Consider the following 19,576-nt stretch of genomic DNA (forward strand, 5'->3'; position numbering starts at 1 on the left):
AGTCTTAGTGCAATTGGCTTTCACCCGGCTAACGTTATTATCGTCACCAATTTCATTTATGATTTATCAAAAAGAAAAGAAAAAAAAATTCCTCTCCCGTGCAGTAGCAATCCTCCCCACCTGATCTTGCATCATTCCTTTCAACTTGTGCTTTGAACTTTTCATCCCTTTTGATCCCAGGGAAATAGCTGTTCCGTTGCTTGCTGTTCCTAATAAGAATTAATGCCTGTGATGGAGCATCCCGAAGGGCCTTCCGAGAAGTTAAAATTAGGCTCGCATGTCACTACGAACGAACGAACGAACGAACCGAATGGTGTGTTGTACGGTGCCATGCTTGAATGACGAAAGTCGAACATCTGATAATGAAGGAACTCTGTCGAACATAACGAAAATAAATTGCTGGCTGCCGAGTTTGTTACACTTTTTGCTGGATTTCAGCCCGAAACTGGGAGGAACTGAAATGATAAATACCTACTGTAATTCATCCAAATAAAGGTAGACCGACATTTTAAAATACTCCGATTTTGTTCAAAACTTGCCGATTTATTCCTTTTTGGAAGATATTTCTACTTGGTACTTGGACTGTCCCTTCTGATTCCCATAAGTCTTTATTTTTTTACCTTTTTTACTTTTTTAAATTCAGCATAGCGATACTTGCTCGTTCTTCAACTATAAAAATCAGAATCAGGCACAAACAGTAGGATTGGAAGCTGCAAAAATCATACTCCTCAAACTATTGACGCAGTAACATAATATTGATTTGATTTTATCGAGCATCAGCAGCCGACCGGACAACAAAAACATGCTGTTTTTATAAAATATACTAAGAATGGTGAAAATTAGACATGTCAAGGCATTGCAATTTTTCAATTGCAATTGCATGACAATTTTTCAATAATTTTATGGACAGGAGGAGACCTTCCAGTTGATGCAAAATCGTTCAAATTTTAGATTTTTTGGAATGATATTCTAGTTTTACGTCAAAATAGGTAAGAAAGCAAGATAATGTGAGATAAAATAAAGCAAATTGGAAACTTAATTTTCCGAGGCCTCCATGTCAAATCATACGTTCTAGACAGCTGATTTACAGGGAGTGATGCCAGATCAGCAGATTTATCCGTAGTTCTACGGATTTAGAATTTTTTATGGGACTACGGATCAAATATTCGTTTCCATTAATTTTCATAAACTCAACAGAATAGGTTGAACATTTCTTTCAGTTACAAAAATCCCGAGTATGTTATATCTAGTGAATAATTTCATAATAATATCCAAAATAAAATCATAACCTTATTCTATAAAACCGATATGAAAGCTTCTAATAGAGTTCTTCTGAGAGAAACAAACCAACAGAATAGTAAAGTGGGTTTACTGCAACGAGTAGGGAAGATGTCAATACGAACTTGCATTTTTCACTTTGGCGGCAGATAGAACTTTTCACCATTGCCGGTTAGTTGTATTCTTCACTTTCAAGCTTTCGTTCTTAAGTCGTAGTACTGATTTTTTTCTGGTTGTAGTAAGGGAAAAAGACAGGCACCTTCTGCGGTAGAACTATAAAATCCTGCTGCTGCTAACTGCTGTTAAGCAAATTATGTATTTTTGTTTTTTTGTCGTCATTTTGGTGTATTAATTGTCGTCCTTTCATCATATTTTTTTATTATTTCCGTCGAATTTTTGGTGTCTTTCGTTGATTTTTTTTTTGTTTTTTTACGGTACCTCCTTGTTGTTTTTTCCCGACGGCTTAAATGTTCAACAGTTTTAATTTATCGCGTAGAACAAGTAGCAAAAAAGTTAGTTAATGCAAATAGGATAAGGATTCCAGCTGCTTGGCTGCAAACCAATGCGATGAAAAAGCAACGAAAAGTGAGGAAAAGATTACAAAAATGCGATGAAAAGTTGTCAAAAGAATTCGAAAACAAAAATATAACGGCAATATCATGAGAATGCCAAAACAAGAACGAAAAAAAAACAAAAAACACGATAAAAGACATTTAAACAGCGTCTAAAAGGCGGCAAAACATGCAAAAAGGGTGAAGAAAACAATATTTTCATTGTCTTGACAAGATGACAAAAAACGACAACGAAAACGACGACAAAAATGGTAAAAAAAACTCCGAAAAAACTACAAGGTATACAGCCCTAAAGGTTGTACGAAAGGGTGACGTAGGACTATAGCAGATCATTAGATCAAAGATTAATGTAAACTGCATTTCTGGCATATGTATGTGTATAAAAATCTGTGAGTGCCATTGTTTAAGTGAATGTTTAAAAGAGCGAACTATTCATATTCAATTTTTCATTGAATGCAAGCCACTATGGCTTTGAAAATACGTGGAAGGGGGTTCATAAGTACAACGCCTGAAACCATTGTGACATACAGATTTCTGTGCATCATAAAGGTTGAGACATAGAGATTTGTGTGCATCATAAAGGATGAAATATGAGAAAATCATGAAAAAAATTGTGTTTCATTTGTATAGGAGTCCCCCCGTTAAAAGACGGATGGGTCTCAGTACATCATAGAAAACATTTCTGCCTTCTAAAGCCCCCACATGTCTAATTTGGTTCCATTTGCTTGATTAGTTCCAGAGTTATGAGGAAATTGGTATATCATTTGTATGGGAGCCCCCCATGGGATCCTGCCTTCTAAAACCCCCACGTGTCAAATTTGGTTCCATTTGCTTCTAGTTTTGAGGAAATTTGCGTTTCATTTGTATATGAGCCCCCCTCCCCTCTTACGCCCTCCATAAAATTGCTCTCTTACTCCCTTCATAAAACTGCTGGTCATTTTATCTATCCAACGACATATAAATTGTTCAGTTTCGTTCAGTAGTTTAGTAGCTATTACCATTTGAAATCTTTCATTCAAACGTTACATTTCTATTTTCGTTTTCATAAAGTGGTACCCAGTCCCAGTATAGTAAACAAAGACGTAGTCCTACGTCAAAAACCCATAAGCGGAGGTCAAAAACAACGAACAAGACGGCAAAAGGAATATAAAAAGACGACAAAAATGTGTGGGAGAGATGAGAAAAAAAATTGCAAATATGAAGAAAGTAGGACAAAACTACAAAATTCTTCACTACTGTCAAACATAAAAAGTGTATTAATTTTTTTGAAGTTTTGGTGTATTTTAAAATCGTACTTTTTTATATAATTTTTGCCATATTTTTGTAGTCTTCCATCGAATTCTCTGCTCAATTGTTCATTGTATTTTCGCCATATTTGCAACACTTTTTCGTTGTTTTTCAATCTCGAATTTAAGGAGTTTACTCCGTCTTTTTGCCATCTCTTCACTATATTTTTTCGTAATTTGGTCATCTTTTATCTATTTTTTTGTGTTTTCTGAGGGCTTAAATGTTCAACAGTTTTTAATTTTTGGGACTACTTAGTTACAGACCAAAGCAATGAAAATCAACGAAAAAGTAATGAAAAGATGGTTTAAATACGATAACACACGATTGACTGCAAATAAACAAATAAATAAATAAAAGATGACAAAAAAGATTTGACAAAAGAGGACAAAAATTCAACGGAAATTACAGAAAAATACATTGAAAAAACGACCAAAAGACGCCAAAAGAGCTAAAAAAGAAAACAAAACTACCTTATTCACTTAACAGTAGTCAAAGATTTTTAAGTTCCACTACAGAAAAAGGTGCGAAGACAAAGAAACCACAATATTTTGCCTTTCCCTTACTCCAACCAGAAAAATACCAGTACTACGATCACAGAATGAAAGCCTGAAAATGACGAATTAAAATTTCTAGCAACGCATAGAAAGATGAAAGGCGACAAAAATACGACGATAATAGAAAAATACGATGAAAAAATGCCAAAACAGCGACTAAAGACATTTTAAAAGCGCCAAAAGAACAACAAATCATGCAAAACGACGGCGAAAAGTTAGACACATAGACGAAAAGGCAGTAAAAACCACATTTTTATCGTCTTGACAACAAGCAGGACGACGAAAAAATAGAAAAGAGAAGTTGCAAAAAGACTATAAAAACAAGAGACGAAACTGCGACAAAAGACGACTATGAAAACTTGACAAAAAATGAAGACAAGACAACACAAAAATAGCAACAAAACCGATGCCAACAATGATAAAAAGCCATGGGAAAAAATGCCAAAAGTCGAGGAGAAAAAATGACGAACAGACGATGAAAATGCAGTGAAAATATTATAAAAAGACGATAAACATACAATAGAGACTGAAGTTTTTGGAGCGTCTTAGTAGAATACGAGACCTGGAATTAAATAAAAAGAAAGCTTATCCAATTTAATTCTACTATGCATATTTATTCTTAACAGATACGATCGTAGTCGAAGATCTCGAAAACAGACACTGAGGAAGTAGGCGAAATACGTATCAGTCAAGAATAAATATGCATAGTAGAATTAAATTGGATAAGTTTTCATTTTATTTAATTCCAGGTCTCGTTATTCTACTAAGACACTCCAAAAACTTCAGTCTCTGTTGTATGTTTATCGTCTTTTTATAAAATTTTCATTGCATTTTCATCGTCTTTGAATATTTTCGTTGTCATGACAACAAATAGGATGACAGCAAAAAATGGCGAAAAGATAACAAAAAAAATGAAACACAAAAGATAAAAAGAAGCCAAAACAGGAAAAATTGCAAAAGGCTGCCGAAAAATGTGACAAAAGGCCTAAACCAGAAGCCGAAAACCAACAAACAGACGACGAAAATAGAATGAAAGTATGACAAAAAGGCTATGAAAAGGCGGCAAAAATAAAACAGAGAGATTACAAAATCACGATGGATACGAAGAAAAAACAGCGGAAAGGCGTCGAAAAGACAACAATAAAACGACGAAAATTCTACAAAAGAACGACGAAAAGACAGCAAATAGACGACAAAAGGACAACGAAAAGGAGACGAAATAAAGACAAAACTCCCATACAAAAGAAAAATAAATTTCCTCATAACTCCGGAACTAATCAAGGGAATGGAACCAAATTTAGCATGTGGGTGTTTTGGTAGGCAAGTTTTTTTCTATGGTGAATTGAGATCCCTCCTCTCTATAGGAGGGGAATAATGACCCCTCTCCCTTTTAAAAGGGGGGCGTCTACACAAATGAAATACAAATTTCCTCATAACTCGAGACCTAAACAAGCAAATGGAACCAAATTTGACATGTGGGTGTTTTTGGAGACAAAATTTTTTTCTATGGTGAATTGAAACCTCTCTCTACTTTAGAAGGGGGGGCTCCTATACAAATGAAATACAAATTTCCTCATAACTCTAGAAGTAATCAAGCAAATGGAACCAAATTTGGCATGTGGGGGGTTTCGGAGGCAGGAATTTTTTTAACGGTGGTTTGAGACCCCTCACCCCTGTAGTAGGGGGATAAGGACTCTCATACAAATAAAATAGAAATTTTTGCGTAACTCAAAAACTAATCAACCTTGAGAAATTTTAGACTCATGAAACATTAATCAATAACAAGACCACCAAAAACTATCAATAGTAACATTAGATAATTCAGCGCGAGTCGGCCATAGGCCGCGAGTGTTGCCGGCGACCTGCCGTCGGAAGCGCCGGCCGCTGCGGGGGGCAGCCCCCCGTAGAGATCACCTCTATCTAGGTTTATTTATTTTCCTAGATCTACTGACCTCTATTACTTTCCTTCAGTTGGGTCACCCCTGCGAAATGGTACTTTCTACGAAGAGATTTTCCATGAAATGGTACATCCTGCGTAAGGTTTTTTCGCGAAATGGTATTCTGCGAAACTTTATATTCCGCGTTATGGTCAACCGAGAACTGGTGCTCCGCAAAATGGAATACGGCGAAATGGTTTGGAATGATGGCGAATATTTAAATGCTATCCGCTTTATTTTATCAGGCTAAGCAATGGGGGGAGTTGTTTTCTACTTTACTGTGAGGAAAATTTGTATATTAAAACACCCATGAACTCCTCAAAAACTTGCAAAATTCGAGATTGTGACAAAGGTCATCCGAGATTCACGATTTATGTACAACATAGTTTAATTTGTGGCAATACGAAGTTTGTCGGGTCAGCTAGTTAAAAATAAACGAGCATATAGATTAAATGGCGATGGCGACACGATCAAAATACGGCTACAATAAATGTTGCATTCTTCAAAAAGTTGCAGAGCATACTAAAATATGCAATTTTGCTGAAAATAGGAACTATCTATCTCTTACCGGTTGCGAAATATAATGATGTGCCAAAAAAGAGCACTTGAAAATCAATAATGCTCAATAACTTTGCACACAACTTTTTTCTTGCTTTCAAATGTTCTACAAAGTTATTCAGTATGCTAAAATACACATTTTCTCTGAAGACTGTTTTTTGTTTTTCACGAAGGTGCATATTTAATGAGTTATAAAAAATTTTTATCAAAAAATAACACATTTTTCAATTGAATTTTCTGAGATTCCTTTGCAGTGCTCCTGATGGAAATATTTTTTTTTATGGATAAAATATAGTACTTTCACCTAATGGTTGTCTGATTTGTGTGAAGCTGCCCGAAATTAAAAAAAAAAATTTTGAATATTGCAATTTTTTTTCGTTTATTTTATAACTTATTAAATATGAGTCCTAGCGACAAACAGTCTTCAGCGAAAATGTGTATTTTAGCATACTGAATAACTTTGTAGAGCACTCGAAAGCAGTAAAAAAATCGTGTGCCAAATTATTGAGCATGCATAATTGATTTTTAAGCGCTCCTTTTTAACACATCGTTATATTTCGCAACCGGTAAGAGATAGATAGTTAATGTCTTCAGCAAAGTTGCTTATTTTAGTATGTTCTGTAACTTTTTGAAGAAAAAAAATTTGTTTGAAATTATTTTATAAAACAAAAGTTCGTATCACCCTAATAGGTGAATTCACGGTCACCCTAACAGTACAGAAAGATGCGTTATATCTTATTATTAAACTTCTTCGAAGACACCATCCTTGAAAAATTACGTATTTTTACCCAATTGCTAATGTCCGCGTTTTTTCAAAATTTGACCACTGTGCAGTGCTGCTAATAGACTCAGTCAGTAGAATCGTTGCAATAGCCCCGTAATGTTATTAAAGTAGCATTGCCCGTATATTTTGAAATCCGCTGATTATAGCTAGCCAGCAGCCAAGTTTCAGAATAATTTTGTAGAAGTTACATTGCTAGTTAAATTAGTTCCGAGTTTCACTCACTAGAGCGTGAGATCTCGTGAGGGTGCAGCATTTACAGTCATTCGACGGGAGTTATCTGGCAGGCGCAATGTCGGAGCTCACGAGAATAATCCGCAGTTGTTTATACGCTTCGCCACACATCGGTCAACTCACTCAATCGTTCCGCGTTAGTGAGTTAAAAGGATAGATAACGAAGAATTAAGGAACTTAAAGTGAGACAGCAATCGTATTAAAAGAACATTCAAGATAGAAGGAATTGTTTCCTCCTCCAATGGCTCAAACTTAGGCCAATTTCAGTTAGAAAAATAGTAAAAATTTATATGCCTTTCGACAACAGTTGTATGGCACTTTTATGACGATTTTCATAACTAAAATTACCTTCCGTGAATTCATGACTAATTGCAATCGACTAAAATCACTAGAACCGATAATAGTGTGTGGTTACCGTCGTATTTGATGTCAACTATAACATGATTTTCTATAATCCACATATTGAAAAACTACACTGAATTTTATAACTAGTCCACCCTATTTATTTATTTTTCATTAATTGCCAATAAAGCTGTGGCTCCCGCAAGCAGAACGACCGGTGTGCATATAATATCCATTTTACGGTTTATAAACAATTACACAATTCCGTGAGGGTTATAGTTTATGATCAATGAAATCGAAGAGATGTATGCACTAGAGTGTTGTTAATGAAATTTGATCCTCACCGGTGGTGCAGACCGGCAGGGAGGAAATTCAATTTGAAAACAGATGATAATTAACTCATTTTGTCGTGCCTGGTTCGTTTAATCTGGCATTAACAGAACGCTCTTACTCAATTGGCTGCCGAGTTCATTGTGAAAGCTAATATATCTATTCCTTTGTAGTTTGAATGCGGTTTATTTATGGTAATCAAACAATTTATCGATCTGAACTAATGTGACGATGATTGTCGTTCCGTTCTAGATTTCATGCCGTTCCACAAAATAGAAAACATAAAAGCTTTAAACGGAGTTATTATAAGTCAAACCCCGCAAAATGTATTAACTGACAAAATAAATATTCCGTCAACTGTTTTCTGCACATTTATCTTAATAGGACATAATAGCCATTTATTCAGTGATTATATCTATCATACTTTATCATACATCCAAGTGCAGATAAAAGAAAACGATATTACTGTTTAAGAGAGTCCGTGATAATTGACCAATTATTCGTCTGATTAGGCAACGGTTAGGCTAAATTGCTTGAAATTGACTCATTATTATAATAATCAAGAAATCTAACCACAGACAGATTGGGAAGTTTTTTCTTCAAATCCGCAACCAAAACCAATCTGTTCGGAGTTCTTTTATTAGGTCGAACAACCTTAAATAACGATTTCAAACCCATCGGAAACCGAAGGATGCTATTTGTCTATCAAAACCCAGTTAGCAGTAATGTTCCAGCTAGAAAATCGCAACCGAGGCACGACCGGGAACAAGCGTCAACGAAATTGCCAATTTTACTGTGGTACCGTCCCCCTGTCTGACATCACCGCACCGGTCGGTCTGCCCTGCCGGCGTGGCCGGGCCAGTTATGGAACGGAACGATGGAAACAAACTGGTAGCATCCGAAAATTGGCAGTCAAACAAATGCGACCTCCATCAATATTTACGACACGTTACTACCACACAACATAACAAGCCCAGAAAGTCCGCCTCCGAAGAATGAGATCTCTTTGATTAATACCGATCCCGGCCTAACAGAGTGCTTTTTCACTCTCCGTTTCAGATTGTTCCCGCATCCCCATCACCGCCGCCACCGCCATCGCCAGCATCGCACCCCCGGACGATATGATCGGTCGTAAAGCATTGCCACCGAAACCGGATTCAGGATCGCCCCCACGAAGGCAATCCGCTTATCGACTAGGCGCATCACAAAAGTAAGCTACAGATATAGGGTGTTTTATCATCACCGACACCATATCATTTATCCATAACCCATGGCAGTACCACATTCGGATCTCCGAATGGTTTATGGGGGTAGGGCCATAGAAAACATAACAGGGTTCATTATCCCTTCGCAACGTGTTGAGTGCGCTCGGCTGTGAGCTGTGACGCGGCCGACGATGCGGATGCGACGACAACGACAGTACACTGCGGCAACGGTAGCCGCTCGACAATGTGAGTGCTTTTTACGACGGAAATAAATTTCTGTCAGATTAAGGATGACAGAAAAATTCAGGGGCTAGTGTGTGCATTACTGGAGTTTATTTTGATTTAAACCTGACAATTCATCCCAAACTGTTGGTTAATATTCTATAAATAGCGATTCCCGCAAGCGATTTTTACCTTTCTGTTTTGTGTCATATGTCATAACAGGTCAAAAAATAATAATAAAAGGGCTTATTCTGGAATTACACCTCGATTCCCTCAACTGGAGGTAGACATTTTGTGGATTTGGCTTTATAGATCGTTTTCAACTGAAGTATAGTTCGAAAGGGGCAGTGCATATTTATTTAGCAATAACTTTTCCATACTCTTGACTTTTGAAAACGTAATTTCCTACCGGAAATGGAACAGTAATCTTGAAGAAACCCATTCGGTAGCCTAATCACCTTTCGCAGTATTTCACATCAATCACCAACAACCCGGAGCCGGAAGTCGAGAACCAAAACAAAGCGAATCGGCAATGCAATGACGGAACGATAACGATAGGAACACACCCCGAGCATTTCGAACCACGATGCAAGGAGCAAACTGCACAAACGAACTGCTTCGCGCTTGGAAGGACGTGACGTACAAATCAGTGTAGAGTTTATTGTTAATTTATTACCTCCGCCGTTTTCGAAGTATTTTTAGACGGTGCTCCTTAGCTTCGGCTTGACCCAAAATAGCGACTATTGATTTTAGAATGATTGATTGAGGTAAACGTTTTGTTTGATGCAAGTTAAAGTTCTCCAACATTTATCAATATGTAATAACATATGGAATTTCACGGTGGCGAGCCCCAACAATTTACCAATATGGCACATTCAATTTCTCCGACATTTGTCCACATGGCTTATCAATTATTACTATCAAAAAGGAACAGAAAAAGGAACATATGGATTTTATTTTTGTTGTACTATTTATAGTTTTTACCGAAACTTTCAAAGAAATTCGAACAAAAGCATTATTCAGAAGGCGCGCCATCTAGTATAATTCTGCACTCGGCGTTTTACTTCCTACTCCCTCCTCCATCCTCCCTACTTTCCTCTCCCTACTCACTACCCAAGTAACAATGCCAGGTTTTATTACGTTCCTCTAGTGGTTTTCATGACCAATTTCATATACCGCTAATAAAACTATGAGCTCCACCAGAACTAATAAATTTCGAACAATCTCCGTTGGTTTGCAGCATAAGCGCATTAAATTTTATCGTGCCTATTGATATGATAGAAGGATAAAATCAACGCGCCATTGAAGTTTGGCAATATCTCCAATTCTAGCAATATCATTTCGGTTGCTTCCTGTGGCAGGAAAACCATTTGTTACTAACTTTTTTTCGCAAAACACTATGCTAATTCGACAGGCTGTTACCGTTTTGAAAGCACGATAAAACTAACAAATTTATTAGGGTTTGACAAGCAACCGATCATTTTTGATTGGTATACCATATTGTATTGCTACGCCACACTTCCGGTGCGTTTATAAGAGGCGTGATGCAGCCAGCTAGTTTTATTGTGGTAATATAAGCTACCGCAATAAGTTTGCTTCATTAACAGTTTTATTAAGGTTTTATAGTTAGTTATACGTGTGTTTTGGCTCGTTTCCTTTTGGAATTCCGTAATACCATAATAAAACCAAAAGTAGTGATTAATACCGCAAAAAAACTTTTATAAAATTCAAGTAAAGTCAACTGCCAAGTAAAATTGTTACTTGGGTACTCACTATTTACTACTCATTACTATACTATCTGCTCACTGCTACTCTTTCGTTAATATCACCCGTGAAATCATACACACAAAATCCCTCGTAAAATTTCTTTTAAAATCTTTCCCAAATCCCTTATAAAATCCCTCACAAAACACGCTCAAAATTCAGTACAAATGCACTCACAAAATTTCTTACAAAATTGCTTTAAAATGCTTCACAAAATCCCTCCAAAATCTCTCTTAAAATCCCTCACAGGGTACTTTACAAATCCTCTGCTAAATTCCTCACAAAATCGTACACAACAACCCACACAAATTTCGTCACAGCACAAAATGGCTGACCAAATACCTCATAAAATTCTTCACAAAATCTCTCCAAAATCGCTTACAACATCCTTCACAAAATCTTTTACCAAATCCCTTACAAAATTTTTCATAAATTCTCTCATCCATTCCCCCACAAAACCCTTCTAAATTGTACAAACAAAATTTCTCACAAAATTCCACACAAAATCTCTCTGAAATCCTTCACAAAATCCCTTTAAAATTCAACTCAAAATTCAGCACATAATCACTCACAAAACTATTTACAAAATACCTATAAAATGCTTCACAACATCCCTCCAAAATCTCTCTTGAAATCCATTACAAAATCTCTTACTAAATTCCTCACAAGATCCTGCACAACAATCCACACAAAATCCCTCACAAAATCCAGCACAAAATGGTTCATACAATTCCTCTAAAATGCTTCACAAAATCTCTCCAAAATCGCTTACAACATCCTTCATAAAATCTTTTACCAAATCCCTCACAAAATCTTTCACAAATTCCCGAATGCTTACAAAAATTCCACACAAAATCTATCTAAAATCCTTCACAAGATCTATCTTAAATCCTTCACAAAATCTCTCCAAAATCCCTCAACAAATGCCTCGCAAAATTTTCTTTAGGAAATCCTTCACAAAATCTGTCACAAAATACCTCACAAAATACCTCACAAAATCCCTCACAAAAATTTAAAATCACTTCAAAATCGCTTACAAAACCTCTCACAAAATCACTCACAAAATTACCCTCCAAAATCACAAATCCCTTTCGAAAAATCCCTAAAAAATCGTTCATTAAACTCCAAACAAAAACTCTCACAAGATCACTCACAATTGCCCCACAAAATCTTCCAAAAATTCCTCACTAAATCCATCTCAAAATCTTTTATAAATTCTCTCAAAAGCCTCACATAAAATCTCTCCAAATTGCCTTGCAAAGTTCCTCACAATATCCCTCAAGATTTGCCTTACAAAATTCCTATCAAATGCCTGCCTATTTATCTTACGAAATCGCTCACAAAATCCCTTACAAAATATCTCACGAAATTTTTCACAAACTCTCTAAAAAAATTCCTCTAAAATGCCACACAAAGTGTTTCCAGAATCCTTACGAAATTCATCATAAAATCCTTCTTTTCACAATTTTCTTTTCAAAATTTATCACAGAATTTTTCATAAAATCCTTCACAATTTAGCTTAGAAACTGTCATGAAATACTCACAAAACTACACACTAAATCAATCACGAAATGCTTCACAACAGCCCATCGAAAGGACGCCAATGTCCTCACAAAATCATACTATACAGCAGTAGGGGAACTGTGGGTAAGACGAACAGGTTAAGAAGAGCGTCTAATAAAATACAGAGAACTTATGATTTATAAAACCTAAATATAGTTTACTTCAGTTCAATATATTGTTTTCAAAAGCGGCTAGTGAAATATTAAAAAAAAACTGTTTTTCAATGTGTATTTTGAGAATTAAAAATGGTCCAAAAAAGTGAACTTTTTTAGTGCTGCGGGTGAAACGGACAATGTGTGGGGGTAAGATGGACAGGTATTCTAAATCGCCCCAACTGAGAGCATATTATTATTTTTGACCATTAACGAATTGAATACGTAAAATATGGTGATGTAACGTGCAAAAGTGAAGGGGGCAGTCCACCCCCTCCCACCAGTGGCAGCCAATCGAAAATTGTTTGACAGCGGCAATCTAAACAAGCATTTTAAAATATATTTCATGCCTGGCTGCCGCTAATTTGTTTGAAGCCACATTTGCCGGTTAAATTTTCATTTATATGCATGAGATATTACTAAAAAGCAAAATCAACAATTTTATTATAATATGTTCATTGACCATCTTACCCACATTAGCAGTTGTCCATTTCACCCCATCATTATACATTTTTTTAAAGCGTTCGCAATTTTTCATACGCAAATAAAACTATCTATTTTTTCAATGCAGACGTTACTTGAAAAGGTATTAAATCGAAATATTTCATGTTATTGGTAACATTTTAGAATTAAACCACTCAAAAAGCTTAATTTCGATAGCAAAAAAGTTACATCCAAACGCAGGATCACTTCCGATTTTCAGTTTTTTTACATTTTATCAAAATTTGAAAGTTCTAAATGATGACGAGAACGTTCAGACATCATGAGATAGCAAGATGATTGAATGCCCATCAAAACATTTACGAATTTTAATGCCTAACTGGTAGAATCAACTACCTGTCCGTCTTACCCACCCTGTTCGTCTTACCCACAGTTCCCCTAATACTCCACCTTTTTTATTTCGCGAATGCCCTGGCAAAATTATGCGCATTAGTGTGCTGCGAGGCAAATATTTGCGGATTCCCGTTTGGAAATGCAAACTCTCTGACAAAATTTCTCTAAAATGCCACACAAAGTGTTTCCAGCATCCTTTCAAAATTCCTCACAAAATCTTCCGCAAACCCGCTACAAAATCTTTTACAAATTCCCTCCGAAAACACTCCAAAATCCTTCACAAAATCCGTTATAAAATTCTTCACAAACACGCTTTTATAAAATTCTTCACAAACACCTCTATAAAACTCTTCACAGTTTGCCATACCAACTCCCTCATAAATTTAAAATTGCTCGCAATATCCCCACAAAATCCATCATAGAATCTCTCACGATATCCATTACAAAATCCCTGCAAAAATCCCACACAAGTCGCTCGAAATTCTTCACAAAATCTTCTACCGAATCCCTCATAGAATTTTTCACAAAACGGCTCACAAAATCTTTCAGAAAATGCCTTTGAAGTGCTAAATCACAATTCCTCAAAAAATACCCCACAAAAGTCTTAGAACATCCTTCCAATCGCCCTCCAAAATCCATTACAACTTGCTTCTAAAAACTCTTGCAAAACTTCACAAACTTTATCCATAATTTCCTACAAAATCTTCAAAATCTTGCAAAACTTCCTGTACAAAATTCCGTATTAAATCTCTCACAAGATTCCTTTAAATATCCTTCCAACATCCGTCCAAGTTTCCCCACAAAATCCCCAAAAAACGTTCATGCGATCCCTCAAAAAATCTCCAGCAAATTCTTGGTAAGTCTGTTGTAAGGAATTTAACGCGGGATTTTGTACAGGAAGTTTCGAGAGATGAAAGATGCAGATTTTGTGGGAGATTATGGGTGAAGTTTGTGATGTTTTGCAAGGGTTTTTAGAAGCAATTTGTAATGGATTTTGAAGGGCTGTTGGCAGGATGTTTTAAGACTTTTGTTGAGGGATTTTATGAGGAATTTTGAGATAGAACTTGCAGTCTTTTCTGAAGGATTTTATGAGCCATTTTGTGAAAAATTCTGTGAGGAATTTGGTGAAACATTTTGGAAAGAATTTTGAGCGACTTGTGTGCGATTTTGGGAGAGATTTTGTGATTTTTCTTCTTCTTCAGCAGCATAGAGCCGGGGTGGCTCGTGCTGTTTCAAGCACTCGTCTCCATTCAACTCGGTCTTGGCCCACTCGTCGCCATTTTCCTAGTCGTCTCATAAGTCGCAAATCGATTTCGACCTGGTCGAGCCATCGTACACGTTGGGCCCCCCTGTTCCTGGTGCCGGTGGGGTTGTTGAAGAGGACTATTTTCGTCGCACTGTCGTCCGGCATCCTTATGACGTGTCCGGCCCACCGTAGCCTGCTCACTTTCGCTAGATGTACGATGGGAGTCTCCCCAAGCAGTGCCTGTAGCTCGTGATTCATACGCCTCCACCACTCTCCGCTTTCAGTTTGTACTCCGCCAAATATCGTCCGCAGCACTTTGCGCTCGAACACAGCAAGGGATTTTGTGATTATTGTGAGAAATTCTGTGATGGATTTTGCAGGGATTTTATGAGGAATTTTGGGAGGGAGTTTATCAGCCAAATTGTGAAGTATTTTAAGATGGCTTTAGTACACTCAAATCTCGTTTTACGTCCACTACTGGGGGGACGTAAATCAAATCGGTCGTAAAAAAAGTGGACGTTAATTCAAATTTCGGACGTAAAACGAGAGGACGTTAATTCAAATTTTGGACGTAAAACGAGAGGACGTTAATTCAAGTTTTGGACGTAAAAAAGTGGACGAATTGACATAATTGGTTCCGACATGGAATAACTCGTGATCCTGACCGTATAGAACGTTGGTGTCTTCGACAAAGTTGTTTATCAGATCAAGGGCTTTTCGTCGGATTGTATGGATTATAGAATTGTCTCACTACCTGGCGCTAGTGTATATATAGTACTCTTATGCAGGCCATATCTTGCGCTGTTGACTATTTAGAAAGTTACGGTCTTCGAGAAGGTTACCCAAATGACTGCCGCCTTCAAGATGGTATGGAAAATAGCGCAGAATTGACTCGCTACGTGGCGCTAGCGTATATGTAGCATTCTTATACAAGCTGTACCTTGCTCTGCAGGCTATCTAGAAAGTTACGGCCTTCGGGAAATTTCGGAAAAATTTCTGTTTTATTTGTATGAGAATCCTTATCCTCGTACCACAGGGGTGAGGGGTCTCAAAGCATCGTAAATTCATGTCTCCAAAAACACCCACAAGCCAAATTTGGTTCCATTTGCTTGATAAGTTCTCGAGTTATGAGGATACTTATATTTCATTTGTATGGGATCCCCCTTCTCAAAGAAGGCAAAGGCCTAAATTCACTATAGAAAAAATTCTTGCCTCCAAAACCCCTTACATGCCAAATTTGGTTCCTTTTGCTTGATTAGTTCTAGAGTTATGAGTAAATTTGAATTTCATTTCTATGGGAGCCCTCCCCTCCAAAAGAGGGAAGGGGTCTCAATTTATCACAGAAAAAATTCTTGGCTTCTGAAACCTTTACATGCCAAATTTGGTTCCATTTGCTTGATTAGTTCTCGAGTTTGGAGGAAATTTGTGTTGCATTTGTGTAGGAGCCCCCCCCCCCCTCTTACGCCCTCCTTAAAAGTGCTCTTTCACCCATCCATAAAATTGCTGGTCATTTTATCTATCCAACGACAAATAAATCGTTCAGTTTCGTTCAGTAGTTTAGTAGTTATTCGCATTTGAAATCTTTCATTCAAACGTTACACTTCTATTTTCGTTTTCACAAAATGGTACCCAGTCCCAGTATAGTAAACAAAGACGTAGTCCTACGTCAAACTATTTTATATGTTTGAGCAGTCAATCAAAACCTTGAGCTTTAACTCCATATTTGGTACCAAAATAATAAAAATCAATTCAGTGGTTCAAAAGTGATAAATTATTAAAGAAGGAAAGCTTGGCAAAAGCTGGGATTTTTTGGGAGCACTCTTTCTCAAAACGGGGTTCCCTAAGCGCCAAATGGAAAAATACGGGTGTAAATTTTGTAGAATTTTTATGGACGGTTGACCAAGCGGGAAAGTGAGGGATAAAAAATAAACAATCATTCTAAGAAACTCCCCCGGCCCCAAAAATCCTTGCACGTTAATTCAAATTTTGGACGTAAATCGATAGAACGTTAATTCAAATTTCGGACATAAAATGAAATCACGTAAAATGAATGGACGGTTCGGTAACTTAAACTACCTTTCCGAAGAAAGGATCTTCTTGTACATCCAAGATCATGAGTTATGGCAAATACAAAAAAACATACACTAGTGCAGACGGTTCCATACCACCTTGAATTTTCCATACCATCTTGAAGGCGGCAGTTATTTAAGTAACCTTCCCGAAGACTGCAACTTTCTGGATAGCCAGCAACGCAAGATACAGCTTGTATAAGAATGCTACATATATGCTAGCGCCACGTAGTGAGTCAATTCTGCGCTATTTTCCATACCATCTTGAAGGCGGCAGTCATTTGGGTAACCTTCTCGAAAACCGTAACTTTCTAAATAGTCAGCAACGCCAGATAGAGCTTGTATAAGAATGCTACATATACGCTAGCGCCACGTAGTGAGTCAATTCTGCGCTATTTTCCATACCATCTTGAAGGCGGCAGTCATTTAAGTAACTTTCCCGAAGACGTTAATTCAAATTTCGGAAATAAAACGAGAGGACGTTAATTCAAGTTTTGGACGTAAAACGAGAGGACGTTAATTCAAAATTTGGACGTAAAAAAAGTGACGTAAAACGAAATCACGTAAAATGAACGGACGTAAAACGAGATTCTAGTGTAAAAAAAAATTGAGTGTTTTCGGAGGATATTTTTGTGAAAGTTTTTGTGAGGGATTTTGCGAAAGATTTTGTGAAGAATTTTGTAAGACAACATTTTTCAAATGTTTTTTACAAATTCTCTGTAAAAGCTCATTAAGATATCCCTTATATAATCCGTCACAACATTGTTAGAATATCCTTTCAAAATTCCCCACAAATTCCTTCTGAAAGCACTTACAAAACCCTCTAAAATCCTTCCAAAGTCACTTAAAGTATCTCTAAAATCTCTCAGAACTTTCAGAAATTCTATAGCAAATGTCTCACAAAATTCCTTACAACATCCATCCAATATCCCTCCGAAACCCATTACAAAATCCTTCACAAGATTACTTACTGAATCCCTCACGAAATCCTTTACACAACCCCGCACAAAATCTTTCCAAAATCCCACACAAAATCACACTTTGTTTTGCTAAAATTACTTCACTCATCTGTCAAAATTAACTCACTCAACTCTGAAAAACAATTCGCTCTGTTTTGGAAGCAATTTTTTTCTGAGACACGCCAGTCCCGGGTTATAGATTGTTCTATGCGTCCAAATTTACTTTTAGCCGGGCTTTACATCCAACATTAAAATTATTTTCGACGCACCTTATTGGATTGGTGGCAAAAGGTCTAGCAAATTGATTTGCGACCATTTTTCACATTCACAACGCGAAATACCAAATACAGCCATTTTTGATTTACGTATTTTTAACTTGAATTTAGCATTTTAAGCGGTTTTGATTTATGCAGAACGTATCCGTCGCACAAATAGCGACGTGAGTGAACCTACCTTATATTATCTATAAAATTTATAGATTAATGATGGCCGCTTAATGTCATATTCTGGTCGGGGTCACTATTTCCGTCCAAAGAAGAATAACTGATACTCAGAAAAGACATTGTCAAGATCGTCAAAAGCAGACTGCCCATAACGCGTTTCACCGCCATAAAATCGTTCAGCGTAATAATGCCACCCACTATCGTAAAGTCAATTACTAGCATGAAGTAACTTACAGCTGCAATCGTTAAGCCATTTACATTTCACCTTCGAAGGAGCGATTCGTTGTCGTAAAACTAACTTGATTTCCACTTCCATTTCAATAATAAACTTTCCATCAGCGAGAGCGGTCATAAGTTCTGATCGATTGAAACATTATTTTAAAGCTCCGCTTTTTTTCAGATATACATTTTATGTAGTCGCAGGATTGTCACAATCGCATAATCGACTCAGATACAGATTAATTTCTCCGACGAAAAATATTGTTACAATGTCATAACACAAACCCAATCGATCTAAGCAAATGATTACGTTTCCGTTGGTCGTTTTTCGCAGTTTATCCGTCGTTTTTTTGTCATTTCTCAGTCGACATAAATAATGTCGTCTTTTCATCGTCTTTTGGCTGACTTTTTAACATTGTTTGTCGGATTTTTCGGCGGCTTTCTACCGTTTTTGTTGCTCTTTTGGCATCTTTTTGTCGTCATTTTGTTGATTTTCATCACATCCTTTTGTACACTTTTCATCGCAATTTTGCCATCTTTTCATCAAGTTTGCCTTGTTTTTCCATCGAATTGGAATTGGTCCTTAGAAAACATCCCAAGAAACGAAAAATTCCAACGACGAACAATAAGGTTGGAAGACAAAAACGAATGGTGAATGAATCAAAGACATTCACATCAATAAATAAGTAAACGTCTTTTTATCAAAAAATTCCACTGTGGATTCACCTCTTTCCTGTTCGTAATTGCAGTATAGATAGAAATCATCTTTTACCGCAGGTTAGCGCAATGCTCAAAGCTATACAGCTGGACCATTATGAATAGCGAACACAACACAACAGCAAACAGGCAGACTTTTCCTACCATTTTTCCGATGGCTACATTGGACAAAAGAAAAACTTTATTCCAAATTACGGAATGAAATCGTTCTTATTGAAACGATGATGGCCATAAAAATAAAAATAATAATAACAGTATGAAATCGATTGTTTTGGGCTCTCGAATTTCGTCCTATCTTTCAATCTTGGTA

The 19,576-nt window shown here is 36.8% G+C and overlaps 1 protein-coding gene across 1 annotated transcript in view; it reads left to right on the forward strand.

The window, feature by feature from the left end:
* The window catches only part of LOC128739159 (uncharacterized), a 247,517-nt gene that overhangs the window by 72,318 nt on the left and 155,623 nt on the right, over positions 1-19,576 (forward strand). Inside the window, exon 3 of the mRNA XM_053834580.1 lies at positions 8,933-9,083. The gene's annotated coding sequence lies outside the window, so the exon portion shown is untranslated. The remainder of the gene's footprint in view (positions 1-8,932; positions 9,084-19,576) is intronic.

This window comes from Sabethes cyaneus, chromosome 3 (genome assembly GCF_943734655.1).
Source record: "Sabethes cyaneus chromosome 3, idSabCyanKW18_F2, whole genome shotgun sequence".
Taxonomy (NCBI): Eukaryota; Metazoa; Arthropoda; class Insecta; order Diptera; family Culicidae; genus Sabethes; species Sabethes cyaneus.